This window comes from Eucyclogobius newberryi, unplaced genomic scaffold, assembly GCF_026437365.1.
Source record: "Eucyclogobius newberryi isolate DKJ021-1_F unplaced genomic scaffold, fEucNew1.0.hap1 SCAF_22, whole genome shotgun sequence".
Classification (NCBI taxonomy): domain Eukaryota; kingdom Metazoa; phylum Chordata; class Actinopteri; order Gobiiformes; family Gobiidae; genus Eucyclogobius; species Eucyclogobius newberryi.
The window spans coordinates 23,716,014-23,721,589 of NW_027315857.1; the positions used below are offsets into that span (position 1 = coordinate 23,716,014).

At 40.0% G+C, this 5,576-nt stretch overlaps 1 long non-coding RNA gene across 1 annotated transcript; it reads left to right on the forward strand.

Annotated features, from left to right (window-relative positions):
• The first annotated feature begins 781 nt into the window (after nucleotides 1–781).
• LOC140371752 (uncharacterized) lies at nucleotides 782–5,364 on the forward strand. The gene is made up of 3 exons (XR_011928485.1): nucleotides 782–2,453; nucleotides 2,508–2,649; nucleotides 3,427–5,364. It is a non-coding gene; the product is annotated as an uncharacterized lncRNA (long non-coding RNA).
• Nucleotides 5,365–5,576: the final 212 nt, after the last annotated feature.

A 5,576-nucleotide genomic window follows, 5' to 3' on the forward strand; every position in this document is an offset into this window, starting at 1 on the left:
ATTTGTGGAGAAAATTTTGAAAAATGTGTAGAAAATGACAGGAAGTGACATCACACCAGGGACACTCATTCCAGCCAAAGTTTCTGAGTAAATTACACAACTTTTTTGACTTTCTAAACATTAATTCAATAAAAATAAAAGTCGCTCTCATATGTTTGTATTCGTCAAATTTGATGGGTAATTTCCTAGTGTGATGTCATCAATTATAAACAGGAAGTGAAATAACATTTTTCGCAAAATTCAAAATACATTTACCGTAACTGCATTTTAGTTCAATGAGTCGTCCGACCTGTAGGGGGCGCTTCAACTACATCTGATTAGCAACACTTTCTACTTGTAACGCTATTCATCTTTTATTTTTTGTCACGTTAAGTTAAATCTGCCCCAGCACAGATTTATTGTACAAGCAAAATGAAAACGCTGCGCGCCGTCCGCGTCTAACTACAGCGCGTTTAAATGTCCGCCGAGCAGGGAGAGCGCCGTTAGAATGCTAGCCATCATCAGCATTAGCGCGACGACACAACTCGCTCCTGAAATTCTGTGAAAAAGCGCTTACAAACTCATCGCAGTGAGTCATTAAGAGGCTCTGAGTGGTTAAGTAAGCGAACCGCCACAAAAACGTTCAAATTAACGCTTTTATTTGAGGTTTTTTTATGTTTTCAAAACGTGAACATCAGGTACAGCGTGTGACACATGACTTATTTTCATGTCTGCGTAATACGAACGCTATTAACCCTAAAAACCTTTAGGGTTAATAGGGTCCGGCTGACAAAATGTAACCTTCCTACGCTTTTGTTTTAGTCGCATTTTACGCCGTCTCTGAACGCTTTTTAAAAAAACGGTTCATGTCCGCGCTTGTTCCACACAAAGATCCACCGCGTACACGCCAACGGTTTAAAGCGGGCGTCTGCGCTACGTCTTTTCTATACAAATTTTAATATCGTTGCACATCGTTTACTGGAAAAAATGCAGAAACAAGACACACGTTTCTCTCGTTTTACTTGTTGAACTGACATAATATCGTCTTAATATTTTCTACTGGAGTAAAATACAGTTTATATGAAGGAAAAGCCTGCGCAAAAAAGCCGGTGAAACATAAAAACGACCTGAACGCGCGGCGAAATTGTCCAAATCGGGATCGTAAAGTTTGACGCCAAAGGTTTAAAGCGGGCGTCTTTTCTATACAAACCGTTGTTTTTCTGAAGTCGGTCCGTAAACTAAAACGGTTTTCGCCATCAAACGGGGAGGAATGTCGAGAGATTGAATGTATTTTTTGTTGGCGCCGTTGCAATTATTCAAAGAGCTTTTCAATCAAACGCTCTTGGCTCGAGTTCACGTCGTAACATTCCGAACCGCCTATAGTTTTTCTGTCATAGAATTGGCCTTGAAACTGTCGAAATGCTGACGTTTTTGACTCGGTTTGCGGCTCCGTCATCGCGGCGTTCACGGGGCCCATTCACGGGGCCCATTCACCTCAAACAAACACTGGCACAAAGTTCAATGTCGCACCCGTCCAGGTGGGATTTTTGAAAGCGTCAAACGGGCACAATTGTCAGTTGAGCGGATCCTAATTACTACAATTAAATGCGGCAACGACACAAATGCAAAAGGTTCAGCATACGTGTATATTTTACGTGTATATTTTACGTGTATATTTTAAGTGTATATTTTCTCCCTAAAACAATATTTTTTCTGAAATTGTCGCTCGGAATTTGTAAAAACGCGCTTTTTTTCCTGACTGCTTTGAACGTTGCGTCAGGATAACGACGCTAACGATCAGATATTATGCTAAATGTACCCGTTTTATCGAGGTTTGAAGCGTTTTATAACATCGTTGCGTCAAAAACACGCCTGGATATGTATTTGTTCGATGGCGCTCGGTTTCTTGCCCCGTTTTTGAAGTCCGCGGATCGTCGCCCGCTCTGAGCACCAGCGCCTGGGATGTCCGGGGCAAGCTAGCTTTCGTTCACTTTCCCTCCGCCGCCAGTAGGTGGAGCGATGACGCAGTGAACGCCTGACGTGTCGTAAAGCCGCGCGTACATTACTTCTTTCTGTTCTTTGTGTTTTAGAACTTACAAAAGGACAAAAACTGTACAAAAACATGCAGGGTATGTGTTTTTATGTAATATACTTTTACAACCTACTGGAATAAAAGAGAATTAAACCAGGACTAAACCAGGACTATAAGAGAACTAAACCAGGACTAAAAGAGAATTAAAGCAGGACTAAAAGAGAATTAAACCTGGACTAAACCAGGTCTAAACCAGGACTATAAGAGAACTAAACCAGGACTATAAGAGGACTAAACCAGGACTAACCCAGGACTAAAAGAGAATTAAACCAGGACTAAACCAGGTCTAAACCAGGACTAAACCGGACTAAAAGAGAACTAAACCAGGACTAAACCAGGTCTAAACCAGGTCTAAACCAGGAATAAACCAGGACTAAACCAGGTCTAAACCAGGACTATAAGATAACTAAACCAGGACTAAACCGGACTAAAAGAGAACTAAACCAGGACTAAACCAGAAATAAACCAGGACTAAACCAGGTCTAAACCAGGACTATAAGATAACTAAACCAGGACTAAACAGAACTAAAAGAGAACTAAACTAGGACTAAACCAGAAATAAACCAGGACTAAACCAGGTCTAAACCAGGACTATAAGATAACTAAACCAGGACTAAACCGGACTAAAAGAGAACTAAACCAGGACTAAACCAGGTCTAAACCAGGACTAAACCAGGACTAAACCAGGACTAAACCAGGTCTAAACCAGGACTATAAGATAACTAAACTAGGACTAAACCAGAAATAAACCAGGACTAAACCAGGTCTAAACCAGGTCTAAACCAGGACTAAACCAGGACTAAACCAGGTCTAAACCAGGACTATAAGATAACTAAACCAGGACTAAACCAGACTAAAAGAGAACTAAACCAGGACTAAACCAGGTCTAAACCAGGATTAAACCAGGACTACTCCAGTAATAATCAGAAAAGTCTTTTACGACGTGCTGCACAGAGTAAAAGGTGTTTTCCTGCAGTAGAGGACGTAAAGTAGGTGCTCTTTAAAACACTGAGACGTTGGATAAAATGAAAGATGAATTAAAAGCTATAATGACCTTTGTTCCCCGAGAGGCGGCTTAACCTCGGCCTCTTATTAAATCTTTATGTATTTGAATATGCGGCGAGTCTGAACGGTCTGAACAGAGCCGCGCGCAACAATCGCAGTCGTGTCTTTCTGTGCCGGAGGATTTTGGCGTTTAACAGATTTATTGGTTTGTAATGTTCTTCAGGAAACCAAGATGTTTGTGGGTTTCTCACGGCGACGCGTCACAAGGCTTTAAAGAGACAGTGTGGAACATTCCTGCTGTCGCGTTCATACAAGGGAACTAAAGCGGAGCTAAAAAAGAACTTAACCAGGACTAAAAGAGAACTAAACCAATATTAAAAGAGAACTAAGCCAGGACTAAAAGAGAACTAAGCCAGGACTAAAAAAGAACTAAACCAGGACTAAACCAATATTAAAAGAGAACTAAGCCAGGACTAAAAGAGAACTAAACCAGGACTAAACCAATATTAAAAGAGAACTAAGCCAGGACTAAAAGAGAACTAAGCCAGGACTAAAAAAGAACTAAACCAGGACTAAACCAGGTCCAAACCAGGTATAAACCAGGTTTAAACCAGGACTAAACCAGGGACTAAACCAGGACTAAACCAGGGACTAAACCAGGATTAAACCAGAGACTAAACCAGGTCTAAACCAGGACTAAACCAGGTCCAAACCAGGTATAAACCAGGTTTAAACCAGGACTAAACCAGGATTAAACCAGAGACTAAACCAGGTCTAAACCAGAGACTAAACCAAGTCTAAACCAGGGCTAAACAGAACTTGCTTCACGTCTAAAGTGTCACCTTCTTCACACAGAGTTAAACTTATTTAGCTCTTTTATTGTTTGGTCAATTGGACACTTTACAGAAAGTCAAATCAATCAAAAGAGACAACAAAATGTGTCCTCAGCAGCAGAAAGCCAAGATTAATGTTCCTTTTACTCAAAAACCAAACCCACAGCATGATTTATGGCCGTTCATCAACAAAAATAAATATTATCAGTTGTTATTCTGCCATTGTTTGTCCATTTTTATTCTTTGGGAAAGGATTTTTAAACTGTAAAACAGATCGACATGTACATGTTTTTGTAAACGGAATCAATGTCAATCATGAAATACTTTAGTTTATTGTTATCCGGACAATACAGACTCTAAAACACATGAAAAGACCTTTTATAACAAAGACAACAACATTATCAAATCAAACTGTCAAAAAAAGAATAAACATCGTCTAAAAATGTTCTGATTTTCCTCAATAATACACTTTTTAAATAAATATTCTTCATCCCAAAGCCTTCAGTCATCATATTTCAATCTTTATTTGGTCATTTGATTTTTTTTAAAAACTCAGTGTACAAAAGAAACAATCATTTAACTTGTCAACTCTAAAAATAACCATTTTCATCTCTTTTTGTAACAATGTTTCATCCCAAAAGAACAGCCAAACAAACAATTCTCCAACACAAAATTCACATCAATCTAGAAACCCTTCTTTCCCTTCAACCCTCGATCACGACCTAAGAATTCACCCTTAAACTTCAGCTGCCGCGGCGACACATTCCGCGCGCTCGCGTCCAGATTTACGGCGCTCAAATCCCCCAAACGGCCGGTCGTTTTGTTGTTTTGTTTTTTGGCGCTTTACACGTTTCACTGTAGCCGTATAAAACACGACATCTTGAGGTGTGAATATTGCATACGAGGGAAGCAGTTAATATTTGATGGCGTGGCGCGTTCTTGCGGGTGAAACCAATCAGCGCGGCGTGATTGGAAAATGGGAGCATCGAACTCACACACACACACACAAAGAAAGAAAGAAAGGAAGGAAGACGAGGTACAAATCTTAAAAAAGTCTTGGTTTCTATCGCGGCGTTGGCGGCGGCGGCGGCGGCGATGGGGGAGGTCAGCGCGGTATCAGATCTGCATCCAAATTCAGAAATTGTAAATGGCTATTGAGCTGTTACCGAATCAATATGTAATTTGTTTGGTTGGAGAAGCCTGTTCTGCGCGCCGCCGGTAGCTGTATGGTACATTGCGTTATATTGGAGGCGCGGTAATGAAGTCCATCTTTCATTCTTACGCCCGCGTATGGATTGTCATATTCGAGATCGCGCGCGCGGCGCGTTTCTCGCGCGCGCACAAACTTCTTCGTCCTTTCCACCTTTTCTTACCGTTTTCCAGCCCAATGTTTACATTTTTATAGCAAATGTTTATAAAATGCGTGATGAATGTTGTGTTTTATTTTCTTTATTTTTCTGTTTTTTTGTGTGTGTTTTTTTATATTGTTGAAATAAAACTGGATTGTGTTTTCAAAATCTTTGCGACGAGTGTGGTTTTTTAATTACATATTCACCGTTGGTTTAAATTAATATATAATGTAAACAAATAAAAGCATAAATCTGATTTTTTTAATACATAAATGAAACAAACACATTGCCAGAGAAGTCGTGATGTATAAGAAATGT